Source organism: Anopheles moucheti, chromosome 3 (assembly GCF_943734755.1).
Source record: "Anopheles moucheti chromosome 3, idAnoMoucSN_F20_07, whole genome shotgun sequence".
NCBI lineage: Eukaryota > Metazoa > Arthropoda > Insecta > Diptera > Culicidae > Anopheles > Anopheles moucheti.
Window position 1 is genome coordinate 17,055,276 of NC_069141.1, and position 23,859 is coordinate 17,079,134.

Consider the following 23,859-nt stretch of genomic DNA (forward strand, 5'->3'; position numbering starts at 1 on the left):
TTTTTGGCCGGCATAGTTAAGCTACCATCTAGTGGTATTAGCATAAATTTCTGCTCAAGTGACACAAGGAAACAGTGTGGCAGCCTCTTGGCTAGTGCGCTCACGCTTCCTTAATCCACCAATCGAATAAAGGCGTGAAATGCTTTCTTTTCTACTGCTTAATCCCTTTTCTTGGCCTTTTGTAGGTGCTGCTGGTCCAAGAGGTGAGAGGGAAAAGCCCCGTGAAGGATGGTGTGCGAGGGTGGAGAGGACGCAATTATTCGATATAATCGACGATTAATTGGATTTCGGATCGATAGCCGCTGGTTGCCTGCCCTGTTCGTTAATCCATCATTTGTCAGGCGGCTTGATTGGTGGGCGATCGAAAGTGACACTTGCGAACCGCCTGTGGTCGTCTCGGAACTGATTACAACTCGGCCCACAGATATGCATGCAGCTCGGCTAGTGCGTTGATAGAGAAGGTACGGATATTGGAAAATAATATTGATTGGCTGCGAGACGCGTACGAAAGTAACGATATTTATTTCTTTGTTAGCATCGAATAAACAAAACGACTTTTATCGATGTTTTTGAAGATGATTAATTGTTCTCGGTTGATCGGTCGGTTTGGGTTTTCCTTTGATCCCTTTAAGTTCGCATAATATGATAAGAAAGTGGTGAGAGCACTGTGAGATGTGGTATAAAAGTTAATGTTAAACTTTTACTTGAATTTAATCCGGGTTTACATGCAGGGAAATTCAGAATGTAACTTTTGACCAGGAAGCCTGGTTAGTGTTAATTTCAAGCGATGAATCGATTTAAGTTTCTTGTTAAGCTACTTCCTTGAAGAATTTCAGATCTTGAGATGCTTAACACATGACGTATGTAGAACTTTTTGTGTATCAATATTTATTCCGATTTATCATTTTCAAGAACATGAATTAGTACAGAATTCCACAAATGAATGAAAATTACACAACTTTATAAACACTTGGTGGTGTTTGTCATAGATGTACTTACATACCGTGACGTCAGTGCTAGACCTATCTTAGTAGACTGTTCCAAGATCTTGGACGACTTGATCTGCACGAATATGCGCTCTGTCGTCCTCGACCAAAATATTTCAAATACATTAAAATTGATTTGAATTTGTAGGAAATTGGTTGCATAACATATTGTGCCTAATTCTAAGAAGCACCACACTACTCAATACTCTCAATACTCTCAGTACCAAAGACATGCGTATGCATTAATCAGAGGCCTTTTTAACGAGAAAACCCCCCTTGAGCAAAGATGCAATCTATGAAAATCCCACTCGTGAGAGTACACAAGTACACAGCAGCATTTCTTACGAAACTGGTTCATCGCTACGGTCAAATTAAACTTGTCCTTAGCAAACAGCCCTAAGCTGCCCCTTGGACATTCATTCATCAAAGTCTAACTACGTTTCGGTGCGGAATGTTCGAAATCCGTTTGCGGTCGATGCCGGTGAATGTGCGGCACGATTCTCCACAGCACACACATTTTACCCATCCCTTTCCGTGCATCAGCAGCACACGGGCAGGAGGATAACGCAACGCTTCGATTGTTCAGCAAAAATTGATTGAAATGAATTGAGCAAGGAACCCTCCGTGTATGACAGATCACCCGGCTCTCGCATTGGCTGCATTTCGCAGCAAATTGTTCCTCGATCGCAAATCGTGTTAACGTGTTCGGTTTTCAAAATTCACTAACCATGATTGATCCCCGGTACGGTTGAGCTGACGTTATGGCCCCTCCCGTACTGCACACGGGTGGGAGAACAATTCAAAACAGTGCTGTAGAATAATTTCTTCTGCACAATGTGCTCTCGGCAGCACAATGAGACGGCAGTCGTCGATGAAGATGTCCTTTCTACGGTAGCTTATCGTTTCACACGTCAGGACCTGATAAAATCCCATCACAAATAGCCCACTGGCTGGACGGGATGGACTCGGGATGAAAATCTCGGCGCAATAGAATGTCCAAACTCCAAACCCTTCGGGCCCCCTGCCGCGGGTGCCACCCAAACACTCATGACCTTGCTCGGGTGTGAACACCAGTGTCACGCCATTATCGGGACAACATCAACATCTGCCAGCTGGAGGTTCTTTTTCCCAAGGTGTTTTTTTTGTGTTGTTGAGTCGTTGTCGTTTTGTTGTTTGTCAGGTTTTGCTGTGCTTTAGGTTTATCCTACGGTAACGGTTGGGATAAACCTTCAAAACCATAACACCGTCACTATTTGCCTCGGATCCTGCTGATGGGGAAGAAGATCCTTAGTGAAATTCCTTCCATCGAAGTAGCTCCCGTGGGTGTTGCGCTGAGAAAGTTCGTTCTGATTAGCAAAGGGCCGGGAAGGAAGGTCACCCCGGACGGTTGTCTTGCTGGATACGCTTTGCGCATTTCAATCAGTTCTCGGTACGGAATCGATGGATCGAGTTGAGTGAGCATTCTCTTCTACGTTCTATTCCACTTTTCTGTTCTATCCGGGGCACCTTACGGAGCATCCCTCGCAAGCGTTGGGAAGAAAATACAATCTTCAAAGTAAGCAGCCACCCAACCGGTCTGGAATAATACATTGACTAATAGAAAGGGTAGTGTTGAGAGTTTTGTTTGGAGTAGGGTTCGAAAAACGGAGACCCAAAGGGGAGACATTTGGATGGGCAAGTTCTTCAACGATTTCGATGAAGGATTCGCTGAGCGAACGGGCGAAAGAATATGTAAACTATTTCAGCAACGAAGATCCCACTTGGACCGTCTCCAGGAACCCTTCAGCAAGAGCAAAGGGCTTTTGCCACCCTTTAGGACACTTCATTCCATACGTCCGTTTCTCGCTTTTTTGAGCAGTCGATTGATAAAAGTATTGGTAGGAAATTTTCATTTCAAATGACGCCAAAACTGATGTGCTGCCCAGTAAACGGGGCACGTGTTTGTTTCCACCTTTTTTTTTTTTGCTGTTTTTTGAGCATTGGGCCACCAATTTCCCGTTCACACGATGAGAAAATTGGCCTTTGTTGTCCGGGGGTCTTTGAACCCGTACCGGAAGGCGCCTCGTTTGACCGGGGGCAGCTCTATGTGTTTGTTTTTTTTTCACTTGCTTATAAACTTTTCCACCCACCTTCTGATGACAGCAAAGGGGAATCCATTTGCAGCATCAACGAGTTCCGTGTATCAACGATTTTCATTGTATGGGGGCCAGCTTTTTTCCACCCATTCGCGTATTTTGGTTCTCGCTTTTCAGCAATTTCTTCATTTATCGCTAGTCAACCGGAAATGGTAGCTTAACGGCGAGCGGAAGCAACCGGACGCCGGACACCGGAAAAGGAAGTATCTGTTCATGGGGGTTTTTTTTTTGCTTTGTTTTCAGCTTTCAAGTGACGCCGATGTGAAGGACAAAAGGACGATAAACACGGAACCGGGCGCCTCGACTACTTCGTTTTTAACACAATTATCTCGTTTGCCAATATGAATATTGGATGAATTTTTATTGTTTGGATTTTCATTACCACCTTTCGCTCCGGCATCGGCATCGACTGCGATGTTTTAATTTGCTTTTGTGTATCCTGTTCGAGTACTCGCTGATAACGGGCGGCCCGTTTTTTTTTGTTTGCTCTGCGATGAATCAATCGAAGCATCCTCTTTGACGTTTCGCTCCTTGGAAGCTTGTTCAATTATCCGTAGAGGAAAAGATCGTTGTTTGAGTAAAGAGAGCACAACATCCTTCAACGTTTAAATAAAGACTTCTGGCGCCCATTCCACGAAACCATGAAGTTTTTTTTATGGAGGAAAAACAGCAAGCGTATTAGGTTTTCATTAAAAAAAATTCCTTTACTTCTGTCTTCTGTCTATCCGATCGGAGCTCAGTGAAAAGGGCACCAAATTGATCGAAAAGTGAAACGCGTAGCACGAATTTTCGAAACATGTTAGAGGTCAATTTCAATTTAAGCTCCAAACCCAACACAATCAACAACAAAAAAAGAAAAGAAAGCAAATAAATCAATAACGAATGCGAGGCCGAAAACAAAACTATTCAGACCCTTATCTGAACGTATGATGAATAAAATGTCGAGCAAAAAAACCCGTTGCAACGCGAGTAATTTAATCAATGGGTACAGGTTTGTTTAATTAACAGCGTTCTATTGGAATTTAATATATTTTCATCCGCTCTATTTCGCTACAATCCCGTGGTTCTGGAGATCGAACGGGAATGCGTGGTGGTTGGGTCTCTTTTAACTGTTCATCGGATACGTATCGGTACGGATAAATGTGTGTATTGAAATAGTTCCATTTCGGGGAGCGGATATGTCAATGGAATTCTATAAAAAAAATCAGTTGAATATTAAATAGAATTCAGACTGAAACTGATTTTTTGTTGAAGGTTTATGTTGGTTGAAATTGTAAATTTGAATAAACCTAATCCAAATTAAATACGTGTGCACAGTTTGATATTGACGATTCATTTTCTATTTCATGTTGAATTTTCTGTTTGGTGAAGTTGAAAAAAATTTTTTGATTAAGGTTTATGTTTCCATTCCCACCATTTGCCATGCAAAAACGCAATCACTGCAAAATCACTTAAGATCATTAACAAACCCTTATTGGAAAGAGTGATTTCCTTCCCAAACGAACCCCGAACCACAAGCTGCATCCTAAGGGAAAAAGAACTCAAGTAGTAATGCACATTACAATTGTTATTGTAGCACCGTGAAGAAGCTAGAGGGAAAAACTACTTCCAGCGGATCTGTTCTGTCTGCAGCTTCAAATCTTCATCGTCTTTGTGGCTGGTCGTTTACTTACGGGACGGGAATAGTTTATTTGCCAGTCACCGTTACAATTTCTGTGTCATCATTTTGATTTGAACAGAGTCTTTCTGCTGTTAGGGTTTTTTTTCTTCTATCTTATCGCACAAAGAGAGAAACCATCATCAGGACGGGGCAGGCAAATGCTGGTTTACCGAGGTACAAAAAACGACATTTCCTCCGAAATGGATTACATTTTTTCCCGTTCGGTATACCTCGAGAGATTACGCGCGATCATAAGTCATCGCAAATGGATTTCGGGATTTTTTTTGCTGAGGTTGTGTTGTCGTTCAAATTTTGCTCCATAGCTGACGTGTACGTAGGGGATGTAGCAAAATGCAATTCGCGAAAGGGTTCCTCAAGAAAAGCAAAAAATATTGAAGATGGTCCTTTAATTTGACGTTCTGTTTAATTTCGAAAAAAACGATTGCTCAAAAAAGAATCTGCCGATTATGCTAGTCAAACAAAAGCTTTATATATAATATAATATGTCTGTGATTTTTTCTCTTTTTCGTCGAACGACCTTTCTCATTGTCGAACGATTCTCACAATCCCTATACACCTCTGCATAGTGCCATCAGAAGATCTAGTCAGATTTGAAACAGAAACGATAGTTGATCTGAATATCTTCCGGCTTGCGTCGATGACATCATTATGCGTAAGCATGTCTCCATCACCATCATTGTCACTTGACGAGCAACGAACGTACCAGCCGTTGGCCCGGTTCAGTTCATTTCTACACCGATGGCTATCATAAACGGGCGGCCCATCGCCGGAAATGGTAATTTGTAAGCTGGCAATAGAAATGCCACGATCTCAAACCGGCCGGGGTGATACCATTCTTGCGATGCTCGTTTTGGAAGAGGTCTTTGACTTTTTGTAAGAGCCATATATTAAACGCTTGTCCGTTCTTCGATGATTTGTTTTCATTTTGTCTCATGCGACCACTGATAATCGATCTTGAAAGGAAACGGAAATGATTTCTTCTCGCTCGATAGCTCCACTTTACTGGACCGGTTTGTTGGACACGTTCTTTCAGCATATCTTTCACCTTGGACAAGTGGATTCTACACTCTCTTCATTATCACACCCAGTATGTGGCCATAACATGCGTTCATTCTTCAAAATAGATGAAACAGAGTCAAACTGATATTGGGAATTTGAAGACTACCATGCCACACGCCAACAAGCCGTATTTTTTTCATCACAGGAAAAGTTTATCTTAATGAGATAAACGTAGAACTTAGATTAAAAATGAACAATTAAATAGAAACGGTAGCTAGAGATTTACGTAACAGATATCGCATCTTCTGAGCTACAGTACTAGGCCCAGAAACTATGATACCTGATGAGGTTTTGGTAGACCTTGTTTGTTCTGATCACACCATTTAGCTACTTCTGAATTGTAGTAAATAATTTATATTTGTAGTTCTATTACCTCAATATTTCATAAAAACTAACAAACCTCTCAATTAGCTAAGCTTTTTCAATCAAATATGTACAATAGGTAGCTATTTCATGTTATCTATTACATTCCACCTCAAAAAAGCTTTAAGTTCCGAAGTACCGAACGAAATTACTCTTTTCTCTAATAAAACCTAACATAAAATCAGTCGAACAATCCCGCTTAAAGCATAGTTGAGCAGTTCTCGTACAGAATGAAAGAAAATCAGCGACCGAAATTGTACAAGCACATCACACACATCCAACTGCCCCATTCCACCATGTACCTCAGTACCGAAGTAATGGATTTGACCGTATTGTTCAGCTGGACAAAGTTTACTGATTGCGGACGGTGACAGCTTCCGGCTACGGGATTGCCGTGCAACAGCGACTGAAAAGCGCAGGATCGCCAACCAGAGTAACAAGATAAGTAACGTAACGAAATCATGTTGCTCGTGCTGTGAAAGCATTCGTGCATGGTTTTGGTTCGTGATCGAAGTTGTGCAGCTTGTACGGTGCCCTAAAAAGCTCAATACGTGGACAATAGTTAGGTGGGAGATAGTGGAAAAAAACATCCAATAATTAGCTTTCACTATTGTTACACCAGTGAGATGGACCACTGTTCGACAATAGGGGGTTCTAGCTTGAAGCTGAGTTGTTGAAGAGTTGAACAGGATATGTTTTTATTCGCTTTATTAGTGCCCTAGGTACAACAGCAACAACAGTACGACAAAGAATAAAAGGGGAAAATTTTAAATAGAGTAGTCGGTAGACAACATTAACCAAAACCAGCCGAGAAACACCTTATACTTTGAGTTCTTTTGTTCACGTAATCATACAGTCTATGTATGTACAAGACGTTTTGAGAAAAACCTCAAAGAGATGAATCGCAGTAGGCCACGGTAATGGATAGAATGCAACAATCAGCACAATTTATTTATGAAGCATTTCAATAATAAATATTACAAATTGTAGGAAAAAATGTACAAAGGAAAGAAATAAGAATTCCAAGTTGCTTTTCTTCACCCATCAGCTCGTGCCTGTGGATATGGAAGTTTTAATTAATCCTTTTTCCAAGGCCTTAATTGTGTCTTTTGATTACACTATGGTTATACCTACTTTGGCTGATTCTTTTATTTTTAAATGATACACGTTGGTACCATGGCCCAGCATGGCACATAAAAGATTGTCCAGGAAGAGGAAGTCCCAAGTTGTGGAGTACCATTTCCGGTTATATCGTTTCTTAAGTTTCGGCACTCTATTCCGTACCACATCTGAAACGGATTGCAATAGTTGTGAGCTAAAGTTTTGATGCTTCCCGTTCCCGTGCACTTTGCATAAAAGATGCAACACAACGTACCTAGCTTTGGTTTACGGGGGTGATGAGGCGGATAAGGCGGAGAGGATAAGAAAACTTTCACCCCCAAAACAAAGGAGTGCAAACGGCAAGTTCGGAAGGAAAGGATGAATTAAAAGACTTCGCCTACACGAGGCTTTCCGGAACTGGTAAGCGAGCAGCTTCCGGCTTGCTGGATGTAATCCGGAAGATACACACGAGACAATGCTGCATCGAGACAGTGGAACCTCGGGTGGAGGTGGCCGGAGGCCGGATGCGTTGGTGTCAATGTAGCACTACCCGCCTAACAATGGCTCTTATTTGGGAAGCGTTAATTGAAATGAACACCTGGTGAGAGAAAAGTTTGTCCTCCGTTCGGCAAATGAATGTTACTATCGTTTAGTACTATGTTGAGTGGAACATTGTATCATATCTTTGTTGAAAGTTGACAGTAAAATGAGTTAGAAATTGTGAAATAAAGACTATTAAATTATTAAATAAAGACATAACAATACCAACAAGAAAGCATAATAGTGCTTAAAGCACAAAAATGCATTAGAGAATTATCATTTCCCTCTTGATTCCAGCATTTAAAAATCTGCCCTGGGATGTCGCTTTGGCTAACGAACTCGCTAGACCATTTTATAGCACATCGATTTCGATTTCCAGATCCCATTGCAAAACTTAACTCCTGCCCCTTGCCTTGGAGCCTTGGCAGCTTTCCTTCTAAGTCAATTCGACCATTCGGTGATCGATTTAGAAAAGAAAACGCTGTCAACATTACTGAAGCCATAAAACTCGACAGGACCATTTTAGTTGTGCCTTTTTTGCGGCTCGTTTCACCACGCAGCGTGTGGAATGTGGGTGATGGACGGGACGCGACAAGTTGATTATGACCACTTTACACATGTCTCGAGGAAAGGACATGCGAAAAGCTCGCCAGTCGTAAACCGTTTTTCACTGCAAACTTGTGGAGCTTGTGCGATGGTTGGACATCGGTAAGGATGGGTTTGGCGAAATGGTTCCTCTCCTGCTCGTTTCGTTCCGTGCTCCTACTAAAGGTCGAGGTCCGCAGTATAAATTGAAATTTTATGATCGAATGGCGACAAATGTCCGTAGGTAATAGCAGGGTATATGATGTGGCACGTTTTAAGACGCAGGGAATACCAAGTCTTGTCAATAGAGTGTTCTGTGTTTCCCCGGGTGGTTTCGATCCTTCCCGAGAAGGTACGCCAGCTCAGTCCGTAAGATCGATATTGATTTCATTGACCGTATCGAACTGTTAAGCGGTACATTGAAATATCTGGACACCGTTTACCAATTCTCGTATGCAGTTGGAACCACGCACGTGGCGAGGTGGTCTTCCAGGGCTCAAGAAGTACTTCGTCGAACAAAGGCAGTTAAGACGACCTTTGTAATAGAATTCAAAACCCACCCATCTTATCGAAGCCCACGGCGTGTCAAGCAGCGCAACTGCTGCCGAATGTCTTTACGTATGTTACAAGGGGGGAGGACTCGGATAACTCACCTGCACGAAGCTATCGTAAAAGATAATAGCTCGTGCGAGTGTAATCATTTCACGCCTTACGAGTACTTACGAGTCTGGCACGCTTGGCGCACGATGGACGAGCCAGCAGCGAAATTCCATCTCCACGGTTGTGCACTTTGAAATGAACATGAAACACCCCGTGTACGTCATGCACGCGTCCACCAGAGGGAGCACATTGCAGCGGCCCGGGTTGTCCATCACGCAACGGAAGAACAAAACGTGGAGATGAAAAACATGCCACTTTTCAGGTGTGTTTAGACGCCTCCATCGACATGCTGATGCTGATGGGAAGTATTTGTTTGTGTGGATATGTGTGTGTGTGTTTGCATGTCCAAAATGGCACGATAAAGGAATCAGAAATGAAGCAATAACACGTAATGCGTCATAATAAAATTCGCATAATATTTTCATGACCGTAACTCTTTTCTCTCCCCGTTTGTTAGGGCCAGGTTCCGAGTTCGCTGCCGAGGCCGTTATCGTGGTGAAAAGTCCTACCGAGTCTCCCGAAATCTCCCCCCCCCCCCCCCCCTCCCCACATCCCATCGGTAAGCAAAGGGAGAAGGGATGATTCAGTGAATACAGGCTATAGCTTATTTATGGAGGCTTGATTACCTTCGGAGCCATTCGAGTGGCTCCGAGTCAAGTATCTGACTCACAAATGTAAGCGAAGGTGCCATTTTTTTTTCGTTGCCGTCAGCAGCAGCCGAAGCTTTTTTGTGTGTGTTTGGGCCGGGGGTGAGTTTGATTGCTGCTGCTTTGATGATGCTTGCTTTGCAGTGTTTATACACGCGGGTATAACGGCTAAAAGGGCCACAAACTCTCCACCCCCCCCGGGGTTGTCGGAGATGGGCGACTGCGTAACGAGTTTTTGCCACTGCGGTACGTCGTGTGGGGCTATATAAATTGTGCCAGAATTTCTCCAGACGCTCGTTTCGTGCGAGACCGATGGCATGGTGTGGACGGAAGTGGTAGTTTCTTCCGAGTAGGTGGCAGGATGTGAATATGCCATAAGAAACCCCCGCACTGGGAGCTTCAACCCCCGGTTTGGTCCCATTGTTAAGTGACAATTATGCATGTAACAGCTTTTATTCGTGATCAGTCATCATACAACATTCATAATCATATCCTCAACACATCGCCCACGTAGCCGGGATGGCTCGTTGGGTTATGGGTTGCAAGTCCACCAACCGCACCCACACCGCCACTGCTCAGCATCACCCGGGAAATCGGGGGCGAAAAGTTTTTTCGCACACAGCACGCCAGATACGCTGGGATGCCACACCGGAAGGATACTTCTCGTGCAGAGCCTGCGGAAGATTCGAGGACGGTGATCTGCCTGCGGAAGACAGGAAAACTTATGATTCCTTTGTGATGTAGCTTTTGTGTTGTAAAACGGTGGCACAGTACGGTGCGGTGTTGCAACTGCTTGAGGTTTTCCTACCACTACTGCACCTAGTACTGCAGGTCAGTGTGAGGTTTTCTGGCCGTACAATGGCCCCAACTGGGATGTGCTGTGTTGTGGGTACGCGGGGAATAAATTGTACATCGGAAAGCCGGAAAGCTGACTGCAGGAAGCAGCTTGTCAAACAGAACTTTCTTCCAGGGCGTCGTGTGATTGTTGCAGAAAGTTGAATGTTTATTGGTTTTTGCGAGACACAGTCAACAGAGTGGTTTATTTAGCCTCTGTTGATGGTTCGTTGTTGCTACCAATTGTTGATTCGGACTGTGCGTGTGTCGTTTTATCGTGTAGTATCAATAGGAAATTGAGAAATTATTTGAAAAATGTAGCTTATAGAACTTTACCACTCATGTTCTAACTGAAACATTCTTCCAGTAAAACAAAGGCACTGTTTTACAATGCTTTGAAGTGTGCTGCTCCACAAGACTTCCTTCCTTCTTTAATTCGCACATTAAAAAAAATATACATACATTGCAATGAACTCCAAACACATCGCCTTTCTTCCGCCTGGCTTCCATTCATTCCAGTCATCCCACATGTCAGCAAGAGAATAAATTCATAAACTGGTATGGCCAGCAGAACGTTTGCTGCTGTTGCTGATGCACTTTGCTTAGCGCATAATGCGATACGGTCCCACTGGGTGCGGAAAGTTGCATACGACAAGTCAGTGATAATACCATGCTCAGTCAACACCGGCCCGGCCCCTAAACATCGTGTGCATCGATGCACAACCTGACCGGTCAAGGGGACAAAAATGCAAATAACTCACCACAGACTGTCGAATAATCGTATCTTACTTTGCTCGGGGGGTGGGTGTACTTTTGCATACGTACCACTGGTATGGGGCGAGAATGCGGGAGATATTGCCGGAAAGAATATCTTCCTGAAGAACGTACTGTCGTGTACGTGTTCGATGACTGCATCGGGGAGACGGTACTGTTTGCTTGCCGAAGCACAATATACAGTGCCGGTGCAGCATCTTTCCACTGGTAGCCATTGTGAACCATCGTACGAAGTATCTATCCTTGAGACTTTCAACCTCAACCATGGCAAACGCATACAAATATCAGCTGCAGTCTTCTGTTCTACTGCCCTGTCGCCTGGGTGGGAATGGTATGCTTCAGGAATGAGTCTCCAAAACATTCCTGAACACATTTACGTTTCGATTGTACGTGGGTCAGCATTAATGCACGCAGAGCGCATCTATTAGACGGTCCAATTCATTATCGGCACGATTCGGGGTTGGGATTTTTTCTAGTTTTTTATTAGGTTTGTAGAGGTAATATTTGTGAGTTTTTTTTTAAATACTTTCAGAAGAAGTTGGGATATTACCAGGAAGATTTAATTTAATAATAACGTAATTGATTAATTGAAGAATTGAATAATTGAAAGAATAAATTAAATCCCAATATACATATATACTTTTGAGTTTGAGGGGTGTTTGTATAAAGATTATAAATCAATTTCACCCGTAGCATTTTTTCATTATCTATAAATTTGCATAATCCCAGCAAGTTTGATGGTAGGTGAAAGGTTGTTTCAAAATTAAAATTTTTATTTATTCCATTAGATGCGTTTAGAAAAATTCAAAGCAAAATTTGTTTATAAGTTTTTGATCTTTGGTATAAGCAAAGTGCACAAGCGGTGATTAAAATTCGATCAATCTGTAGATATTGTCCATTTTTTATCGAATATAGTATCAGTCAAATTTATGTATTAACATGTTCAATAATTTGAGTGGCAAAACCTATAGAATAAACAACCATAAATTAGCTAAATTTCAGTTTCTTTATACGACAAATGTCACTTTAGATGCTAATCTAATTCGAGTTCATGGGCATGGGCAGCTTGTACATGCAATTAATAGAGAATCCTAATTTATCAGTTTACAGGGTGCAGTGCATTCAAAAATGGGATATCGTAGTAGTGTTTATGCACCCTTAAAACATTGTGCAATAACCATCACAGCTCAATCATTTAGCAAAGGTACGTAAAATAGTCCATTGTAAAATGAAACTCTTCCCTAGCTACATGCACATGATCCAGAAGTATGCAACAGCACTGATGTTTAATATTTGGAAACAATTTGTCAAGAAATCAACATTTCATCATCCCCAATCAGCTCCCCGAACAACAGGCGTACAACAATTCGCTTCATTCCGGTTCAGTATTTGCTTCGGGGTTTTAGCATAGGCGCTTGTTTGGCAAAATCAATACACAGGGCGGTTTCGGTGCATACAACACTGCACAATGGCTAAACATCTCTGCGATCTAGCAGGCTAGCAGGCTTTCAATTTGTAGTACGGCTCAGCAATTTTTGGGCTCCGGAAGCAATCAAACCATTCCAATTGCACACATCCAATGAGGTTGTGCACACGTACAAAGCAGGGAAAAGGGACACACACTCACGAGTACAGCGTTTAGGTATCGTTTTTCGGTGCTGTAAACCGGTGAAAACCAAGTGGCACACATGGAAGTGTGGGAAAATTCGGAACAAAACATGGTAAAGCCAGCGGGTGTTAATCACGGCGTGATAAAACAACGATCACACACACACACGATCGTGTACCAGTTTGTCTGCTTCCTGGATGTTTTTGTGTGTACGGAAAGGAGCACCAGGATGTTTAAAACGAAGTGTTTCTTACGTAGTGCTACACTTGTATTGTGTGCGGTTGTTGTTGGTGCAGAGGGAAATGGGTTGGAGTGGCACCATCCCTTCCGATGCACTTTACAGATACACTTTTCCCGAAGCAGCAGAAGCAGATCTGCTTAATGTTACGGAACGAGTTTGCTCTGCAGACGAGCAGATCAAGCGCCGTAGGCGGAACTTTGTTCAAAAGATTCATAAAACTTCACACAAACACAATTGGCAGTATGCAGATGTGCCGAGTTGTTCGATGCAAATGCGGAGCGTACTGGCTTGTACGTTTAAAGCTTGCCAGCTTTTAATTTGTGAGCATAGTTTATAATTTCGACGTTCCCTTTTTTCCCCCGAAACATCGGCTACCGATGGATCGGCAATCGGAAATATTGCGTGTGTCAAAGATTTGAAATTCAAATGTATTACCCGGTGGGGATTTGCACAAACAAACAAACAACCCTGGTTGAAAGTCAAACATGTCGCTTGTCGTTCGGGAAGTTTTAGGTTCTTCTCATGGAAAATCTTGCAAACTACAAATGAATCGAAATTGACTACATGCTCAGCACACATCAAAAGGTACGCACGCACTAAGGCACTCGACTGGTGGTTTGGTTCGGTAAACCCTGCAAACTTTTTGCAACCCTAATCAACGGAATGGGCGCATGGTAGCTGAACCAAGTGATGAGCATTTTCATTTCAGTACACTAATTGAAGAATACGAGGTACGAGAGAGGCAATAAGCTATTTGCCATCAAAGGCCAAAGCGTTGTGTGTGGGGAATGTTTAGCATTGTCTTTCAAGAGGTTTGTAGTTGGTTTGTAGCCACAACATTGTAGTCGAACTGTCAATAAGGACGAACTGATGTTTTATGTTGCGTAGCAAAGAGTTGAAGTGGATGCGATGCTCGAGTGAAGAATAATACACTTGATTGTCGTTTGTATGGGAGGTGAATTTATAGCAATTTGATAATATTGAAATATTAAATATTTAGTGTTCTTCATAAAAAAAAATTTTTTTGAACATAAAATTGATATAGGATGCTCTATTATACTTGTTTGCAATTTTTCCCAAACAAATTCATACTCTACCCAGGGAAACTATTTTCTGATACGATCGCAAAATCTCATTATAATTTAAATTATGTTGCAAAACTTTAACCGCGTGCGGGTAAACAAGTAGTTAGTTTATTTGTTCAAAATTAATTAGCATTTCAGCAGCGTGGTCTTCATGCGGACTAAAATTTGCGGAAACAGGATGAAATGTTTGTATTCAAAAACTAATTTCATCTCATCAAGTTTTTTTTTGTTGACAAAACTCTTGGGGAAATTATGTGAATCGATGGAATAGAGTAAATATAATGGTTATTAGGGGGGATGTATGTTTGGTTCAGTAAAATAAATAGAATATTAGTTAATATAAATCAAAAATAGTTCAAGGATAGTAATAAACAATATAAATTAATAATCAATAATAAAATAATGATAACAATATTTACTCACGTTACTGCAAACTATTTAATTCATTTATTCTCCCTGGGAAGTATTTGCTCACCTTTTGAATGTTGCCAAAGATCCTGTAAATAAACAAAAACCCAGTTTAGTGAATTATATCTAAAACAAACGAAGACATCATTACAACAGAAAAGAACGTTAGTATTTTCTTCGCCCCGAGGAGATATGGATAATCGATTTGTTTTGTGATCACGATGTAAGAGATGACAAGACGAAACAATCCCGTCGACAGATCACTCAACATGCGCCATCGATAAAGATTACACATTTTCCGTCTCCCTAGCGTTCATGTTATCGTCCTGTTAACGATAATGTTCAGCGCCAGCAAACAGTTCACCGAGCCCCGAAAAGTTGGAACAGTCCTCCGGTCCCATTAACAGTCCGAAACTCCGAAGAGCCAGAATGAAGATCGCTCGAACGGGGCCGAACTGCCGTTCCCAAACAAAATGGTTCAAATTTATGCTCTCACCCACGGCGGTAGAACACATTTAGGGACTGTAAAGCGATCCAAGTGCAACAGTGCGCGCTTAAATTCATTGCTTTCATCTTTAACGCCTCGAGCGCCGTCGGTGACGAGTGATGCGAAGTCTGGTCTGGGCAGGGTGTGAAAAAAGTGCGCCGGACGTCTACTGGCAGCATAAACTGTTATGCTGTGAGTCTCGGCAGTATAATGCTGATTGCACTACGGGGTGGCGTGCGGGGCTTTGGATGTGGCAGGGTAACCATCTTTGCAGTGCGACGGTACCAACAAAACCACTTGAATAATTTCCGTATACATAATTCATAACGCTTCACGGAATACGATCGACCGTTTCCCGTGACGCATTTGATGAATGCAGTTCAGCATGGTTTCGGAGATAGAACTGGTGTCGTATTTTTTTGTTCTCCCGTAGACTAAAACCGAGTGTTTCAAAGCGTTGGAATGTGTCCGGATTGGTCTGTTTTAATGATGATGTTCAAGAAGATTTTAAGATTCGTGAAGACTACAGTGCCGTGAGGTTAAATCAAGTAGATCACTGTGAGGGAGCTTAAGAGAACATTCAAATCACTTCTTTTCAACAAAAATATTTATCAGGATTTTTAGAAATCGTACTGCAGGATTCTGTATTATTGCATACAAATTTTCCATTCGAACACCCTGAATTTCTATTTTTTTATCCTAAAACTTGTCCTTATTTTAAGACTAAATTGAAATATTCTACATTGAAATGTAATGGTTTCATTATACTCAGCATATTCAAATTTGTTCCAAGTATTCTATTAACCTCCTCCTTATTAAAACGACAATTGTTTCTCTAGTTCGTTGAACGAACAGATTTGATCCACTTTGCCTCACATCGTTAGCATAATAGTTTATCATGATAATTGTGACAGCTCTTTCCCAAGTCACATGCATCTCGAGCTAACACTCTTCCCAACACTACTAACTGGGAACGTCTCACAGCTGGATATAAACCATCTCGATCGGGCGTGCATAATAGAAATACCAATAAATTGTTCCATCATTATAAATTAAAAAAACAAACCATGGTAAATGCGATGCTCACATCGTGCTCTTCTCTGTTGCTTAGATTGCTTTCACTTCATGTTGAAGATGTGTTTGGAGAACGCGTGACACTGTGACATTTCTACAGGCGGTGAAGATCACTTACGCTGTCTCAGTGCATTCATTGGTTTGGAGAATAGTTGATGTACTCTTAGAAGCTGCACATGAAATTGATATTGAAATTTATCAACACGGCCAATAATAAGAGGAGTAAAGAGACATTTGTACTTGGTTACATCACTAATAAATAGGCGAAACTTTCTATTTAAAGTCCGAGAACCATATTCCTTTCCGAAATTCAATACATTACAATTTCCGTCTCTGATTTCTTCAAGAACTTGGCAAATGGTTGTGGTAGTAATACGTAATGCCAGTACCATTACACTAATTGCCATCCGAACCACACCGTTTCTCGTTGCGGTGTGTACTGAAGTCGTTCAAGCCTTTCGAAACTTGAACTTTCAGAATGTAGCCACGGGCCCAAGAATGTCCAAGCCCAACAAAACGGTTCCACGCAGTCACGATCGATGGTTGAACCCACAAATGACCAACATACTTCAGTAGTTGATTGAATTGCCAGTGCCACAATTAATTCACCCGTGGCCATCGCTACACCATCGATGTGCAGTGCAGCGGTGAAGTACCGCGATCGATCGATCGATGATGCCGACCGGCCTGCCATCGATTAGGCTTCCGTTCATAATTTGTGCAATTTATTAAATGACTTCCCGGTCTGCGCCCCGATAATGGTTTGCACGGTGGCATACGGTGGTTGTGGAAAGTAGGGCACACAAGTTTACAGAATGCACCAGAATGTGGAACTTCCGAGCGATGGCTGATGGATGCCGGAACCAATGCCACCAATGCCGATGGGATACGGTGGGATGGGAGTGCTACCAACACATGCTTTTCCTGGCTGTAAACTTTGAACCAATCGACACCTTGCTCTACCAGCCAGGGGACCATTGTGAATGGGAAGCGTACGGTACAATACCTTTGGCAGTTTGACAATTTCGTGTGCCGGTGTGATACCCGTTCGACTGTGCATGGGGAAAACAATTTTATAATAAACTTCCCTGCGATGGTGCTATCTCTGATATGCCATACGGACCGGGTGGATTATGCAGACATATCGTGATAGCCCGTTTGAACGATGGACGATCGGTGGGTATGCATCATTGCATAATACAACGTATGGTACACGTGCGGTACGATTGAACCCACCTTTTGATAGCAAAGGTCTTAAAGTAAATTATGACAATATGGCTTGTGTAAGACAACACAGCGCTATACAATGTAGTAATTATTTTAATAATTCTAATTTATATTTAATATTGAAAATAGCTGATAATTATCACTTTGATTATATATATCTTACTATTTTACTACTCAATCCTATATAATCCGTGCAATAAGTTCCTCAATAAATTAATTGAGAAGGCAGTTTCAATACTTTTAGTCAGTACTTCAAAACGATGAATAACTATTAACTTTAATTAATCACAGTAAATATAACTGAAAACATCAATATAATTAATATTAATATAAATAATCATAAAATATATAATTGATTCATTAGTAAGTCCTTGAAACTCATCGCTTCTAATCGCGCGCTATACAATGTAGTAATTATTTTAAAAATTTTAATTGATATTTAATATTGAACATAGTTGATAATCATCACTTTTTTATATTTACCTAACTATTTTACTACTCAATCATACATAATTCATGCAATCCTCAATAAGTTAATTGAGAAGGCAATTTCAATACTTCTAGTCGATACTTCAAAACGTTGAATAACTATAAGCTTTAATAAATCACAGTTAATATAACTGAAAACATCGATGAATAAAAACATAAAACTGGGTTTAAAAAATAATGAAATAAGTTGAAGAATATGTTCAAAACTGGCGTTAACATATTAATCTATAGAAACACTCTCGGTATACATTTTTTTTTCTATCCACAGGTTCTATTTTTCCTTTACATTTGAGTTAGTTGTTAAACGTTTCAGCATACGTTTTTTTGCTTGTTTCGTTCCCAGGAAAAAGTTTTCCACTGGCAAATGCATATGCAGATACGACTCTGCGCTCTACAGCTTTATGTGGTTTTCGCCTTTTTTAGGGTTGTTTTTGTTACGAAGCAGAAAAGAGTACAGTCAGCCAACTCAGCCAACGGTTGCAGTTTGTGGTGTAATCGTCAATGATTTTTCTGGTAACTGTTGCAACCTGTTTACTTGGAACAGAAACGCTTACTTCTAGATTTTTTGAAATGCTTGTATGTCTATTTGCTGGATGTAATTTTCCATTCCAGTAAATTTGCCTGAGGAGTGGGAAAAATGAATTGATGTTGATGATTCAATATACTAGCCAACCAACTTGTTAAGGAGCTTTAAAATGTTAAGCGGTTTTATGGAAAATACAACTAAAATTACAGTTTTTGATGGACAGTTTGTAGAATATTAATGCAACCCACGTTCAATATACGCAACTGATTCAAAAACAAACTTTTGCGTTGATAATCATAGAACTTGAATATCATCCTGTTGAACTTTTCCGTCATGCAATTAATAAGGTGCATTTGATGCTGCAACTCAGAAAAGCTTCTACAGGAAGTGTTTCACACTAATAAATGTGTGAATAAAACATTAGTTTGTGGTACATATTTTGTGCAATCAGTGGATGTTAAGGTTTTATTTTTGAGGGGAAAAATTTAGCAGTGCGAAAGCATAATAGTGAAACATTGATGATTGTCATGAAAGTTCCACTTGTGGCCAGGTACTGTGTGATATAATTAATACTGTATGTTCATGATAACGAAGTAATGCTACGAGCAACGCCGAAACAGTGGACCGAGCAAGTTTAATGGAAATGTTCCGAAACTTTTCTGGTTATGTGGTTTTTGGAAGGTTTTCAGCTGAAACAGCGCTGTCCAGGTAAAATCATTTCCATTCCAAAAGCGTAACGCATACCTTATGCATTTTAGTGCACATATTAAACATCTCTTCACAGAATGTAATAAGAGTATTGTTATTGCACGACAGTTATCCTACTTCGGAGAATATTTATGAAAAACGGTTTAATTACCACAACTTGTAAATGAAAACCATTGTACAGTAGCATCTATTGGGTATCGATGGTCAATTTATAAGCTGCCAAACCTCAAACCACTATCGGCAGCGTTTTTGAAAATGATTGATGGTTTCAGGCTTATCACAATGGAATGATTTGTATTTGTTAATCCAGAGGATAGGTTGGTTGTTTTCATGTGCTGTCATTATCTATTTTCAATCTATAATTGTAGTGTCCTTCCCACTTCAGAATGCATAGTGGTGATATTTTTTCCGTTTTTGTTTTTCCCGATGTTCGGAAATGATTGTTACTGGCATAATAATGAAAAAGGGAAATTGATTTTACAAAATAAACCATGCCGCAAAGCAATATCAAGATAAGTGCAGGCACGAGTGATTTAAGAGCTGTCATGTGATGCGGTCACACTATCGACGAGACCCATCATGTTTTTGTGGTTGGCAGTTAATAGGGAATAATAAATTTTAATTATACTTTTTCCCCATCGTTCGCTATCGTATTTTTTTTTTTTGTTGCTGAACTCCAACATATTTTCAGTGATAAAATTAAAATCCTTTTAAACGCGAAAAGGATACAATCTGTTCACTGTTATGATGGATGTTGTAATTTACGAGAACTTAATTTTTGGTACAATTACAATGTCTTAATTACGCTCACTACGCTAGGTTCTTATATTCTCCGATGCAATTCAAATAAAAGCGAAACTCACAGCGAATCGTTACAAAATTTAACGGAAAAACTTAAGTTAAACTGAGATTAATGTGGTGAATGTCCAGAGAGTATAAAAAAATATATTCTGTGAACTTCGTTTACCGAATGAAATGTACCACCGCAGATCCAATCCATCAGGATTCGAAATCGAACATATTGCATCAACTAATACAAAATTGTCTGGAAAGGGATAATCACATCTTACCGGGAGCATTCAATAACAATGTACATTACATCCAACACGATAGATGGCTGCCTCAGGCCTATAGATAGATTTCACGAACTTATGTTGCAACTCCATTCAAATGCTGGTAGTGATTGGCCGGTATTGTGAACCATAAGAATAAAGCTTCCCTTGCAGCTACCCGTCTTCATTATCAAATGCTTCACGCCTTCGTTTCCCTCGAGGGAATTTTGGTGGCAATCCTTGCCAGTTACATGGAAGATATTGAGCTGCTGCTGATTAAATTAGCTTAAAGCTATGCATACAACCGCTGATTAAATGGCACGATTCCGGATGAATAATTCTTCCGGTGTTGTGTAAGCATCATGTTCATGATCGTGTTTAGCGCACAATCCATCATAGTTATGTGACTAATTTGCTGCATACTGTCACATTAGCTGGGCGATGGCGCCCGATTTAGAACGGATGGTCAAATGATTTGTTGATGAAGCACTCAGCCGCTAGTTAAACATGCACATTAATGTGCATATCCGACAGTGTACTGATGCGGCAGGGCCAGACGTAGATAAGAATGGAAAATCGAGTGGTTTAAACCCACGGTTTATTGCGGTTGATTTTAAGCAGAAATGATATTAAATTTGATGATTTTTACTACGCTTACGCTTTTACTAAAAATATGTTAAATTGTGTTTTGCACTATTCTCTTTCGGAGTACAAGACCGCTGTGTGTAATTTATTCATCATCGAAGGATTGCTTTAGGATTACCTTAAGAAATAGCTTCATTAATTCCTCAACGCATAGACGATTTTCTGTTAAATATATTGAAAATATTGAAGTTGTTAGATTGAAGCGATAACATACATTTCAATATCAAATCATCCCCCATAGTAAAGAACGCTTATCTTAAAGCACAATACTAACATTAGAAACGTTTCCACCATAATGGCCCCGTGTTTGTTTGAGTCCTTGCACTTCTGTGACTTTCAGTAGCAAAAATGTCCAAAGGGGCACTTAAGCGTACGATGGAAACCGTTTACCTGCCAGCATTTGGTTGGTGCAATCGTATTCGTTTTGCATTTTGAATATTCACGCGCTGGTGGAACAAAAGTTTGAACGTGCGCTAGGGACATTTATGGGTTTGCTTTTTTTTTGCTTTCAATTTTCTATGTCACACGCGCTTTAAAAACGAGAATTTGAGGATTAAAACTCTCCAAAAAGAATAATAATCATATATGTATAGAACAAATTACATTTTATTATTTCAAAAATTTGAATTTCCAATTTCTGGCCCAATTATAAAGAGAATTTTTAGTAATGTATCTTTTACTTGTGGATGCCAAAAATCACTATCACGATAATCTGAGTCATAAATCGTATAAGCATTGGAATCGAAACGACCATTATTAGCAGTTACTATTGATGAAAACTTGTTCAACCGATCACGTGTCTCACTCGTACCTGAGTCGAAGCAACGATGTAATTTGCAATACCTCACAATACAGAGTCAGCTGTATGAGTTTCCCATTTTCAAATTTCCTTTCCCGATGGAGGAACTGCTTGAGAATGGAACAGATCAAACATCACCGTCAGCAAAAACCCATACCGTTACTGAAAATCGAATTTCGGTCAACTGTCGACCAGGTGGTTGGTTCATGAATAGGAAAAACATTCTCCACAGCTCGTTCCGCGCCGTTCGCATGGCAGTTGGATTTGGTTTTCGGTCAACCCGGTCCCCATGGTCAACGATCCAAATGATCCAAATCAGTGCGCAAATGGAATTGCTTCCACGGTTGGTGTAAAGCTCCAACCGAAGGAGCAGCAGTGGACGGACATTCAAGTGAACTGTTGACCTGTTGGCAGTTGAGTTATGAAATTCTGAGAAGCTACCACTTTTGTGTTCATTGTACACTAAAGTGTGTACATGTTAATTTTGAAGCAGCAAGAAGTTTTAGTTTGGAAATAGAAATTCCAAAATTTCATTACATTAAATTAAGTAGGAGGTTGTTATACTCGAACCAAATTCTCCACAACTTTGCTTGTCTGCTTGCATCACCGGAGACTCGCTATCAATTCGATTTCGTGCCCCAAAAACTCAGCCAGGACGACGGCAGGAAGTTCTCGCCCATTGCGGCGACAGTGCGCGTCGAAGTAACAGAACTGTCCAGTTTGTTGGTCCAGCTGTCGATCGCTTTTTCCCTTTTCGTTCGATAGCCACCAGCAAACCAATGGACCAATGCGTTTCGAAACGAACATCGGTTCGCTTCGGTGCCCTTTTGCAAATTCAACACCTCCGGTGAAAAGTGACCAACGGGCAGTTCCCGACATCCACCCGTGCACAGGTACAGGGACACTCCTTTGGGCTTCCGATGACTTTTGCACCGAGTCGACCGATACGGCGAGTGGCTCATACATTATTCTACGATGCGGGATGGGAAATGGTGTACTTGTTTTCCCCAAAACCGATCCAATCGCTCCCTGGCTCCCGTAAGGAAAGGGTGGTTTTTAGTTGTTGTTGTGCTCGTTGACCGATTCCGATCGGTGTCCGAGAGCGGGAGCGAAGGTTTTCACGTCCGGTCACACACCATTTGCTAGCGCCAAGGGAACGGCAGATCAGCTGGAACGCTGGAACGGTGTAACTCAATCGAGAAACACCACTGCACCAGGTATCATGTGTCCGCAAACGACATGTGAAGTGTTTAAACATTTACCATGCAAAATGAACACGAATGGGGAAATAAAAACAAAACTTGGCTGTAAGTTGAAGGAAATAGAAACAAAAAAGAAAACGTTTGTTTTGCTCTTAAACCTTAGATGGACGGAAGTCCTAATAGTCATGATGAACGGAAAATAAGTTTTCGCATCGTTATGCATGCATTTGCTTAATCATACTAAACATGTAAGTTAATAATTTTTTTTTAATATCTAATTTTTAATTGAATGAATTTTAGTAATTGTTTGCAAATGCATTAATATTTTCGTAGGTTAATTAAAAATCTCAAGGATTCATTTATTTTATTCAAATGGATAACCATTGTTGGACAGGTGTTTCCAACTTTCATAACAATACAAACCTTAATTGAGTGAATATAAAAGTTTTACCCGTCCCCTGGAATATCAGTGCATTGAAAACTATGCGTAAATATATCTAAGCCGTACATCAACTGCGGTAGAAACTTTTTAATTATTAATATAGGATCATTAGTCTGCTGCAAGTGCAACACGTTAGCAAAAAAATATGGACTGGGTTGATTTTAATAAAATGGCTTATCCGTCGGAGCCATGTGAGGCTAATGCTACGAACCACTTGTAGAGTTCTTCTTTGTGGTGACTCTTTCCAAACATATGGAACGACGAACGTAGAGTGACGAAGAGGGTTCTGTTATTTCGAGACAACCTCCATATCACAGAGGCGTTTGAGAGTGCTAGAACTATAAAGTTCCAGCTCCTGGTAGATTTGTTTATTACCAACAATTGATATGATTGGGAGAAGCAAGTCAGCCTCTTTATGGTTTAATAATTCTAATGTTAAAGCTACTAGTCAATGCGATATATTTTCCTGTTATTTTTGGTAGTCCGAAACCAACTGTGAA

The 23,859-nt window shown here is 40.7% G+C and overlaps 1 long non-coding RNA gene across 1 annotated transcript in view; it reads right to left on the reverse strand.

Moving 5' to 3' along the window:
- LOC128304810 (uncharacterized) overlaps positions 1-23,859 on the reverse strand; it is a 133,558-nt gene that overhangs the window by 69,151 nt on the left and 40,548 nt on the right. Inside the window, exon 2 of the long non-coding RNA XR_008287425.1 lies at positions 14,776-14,797. This is a non-coding gene — a long non-coding RNA (uncharacterized LOC128304810). The remainder of the gene's footprint in view (positions 1-14,775; positions 14,798-23,859) is intronic.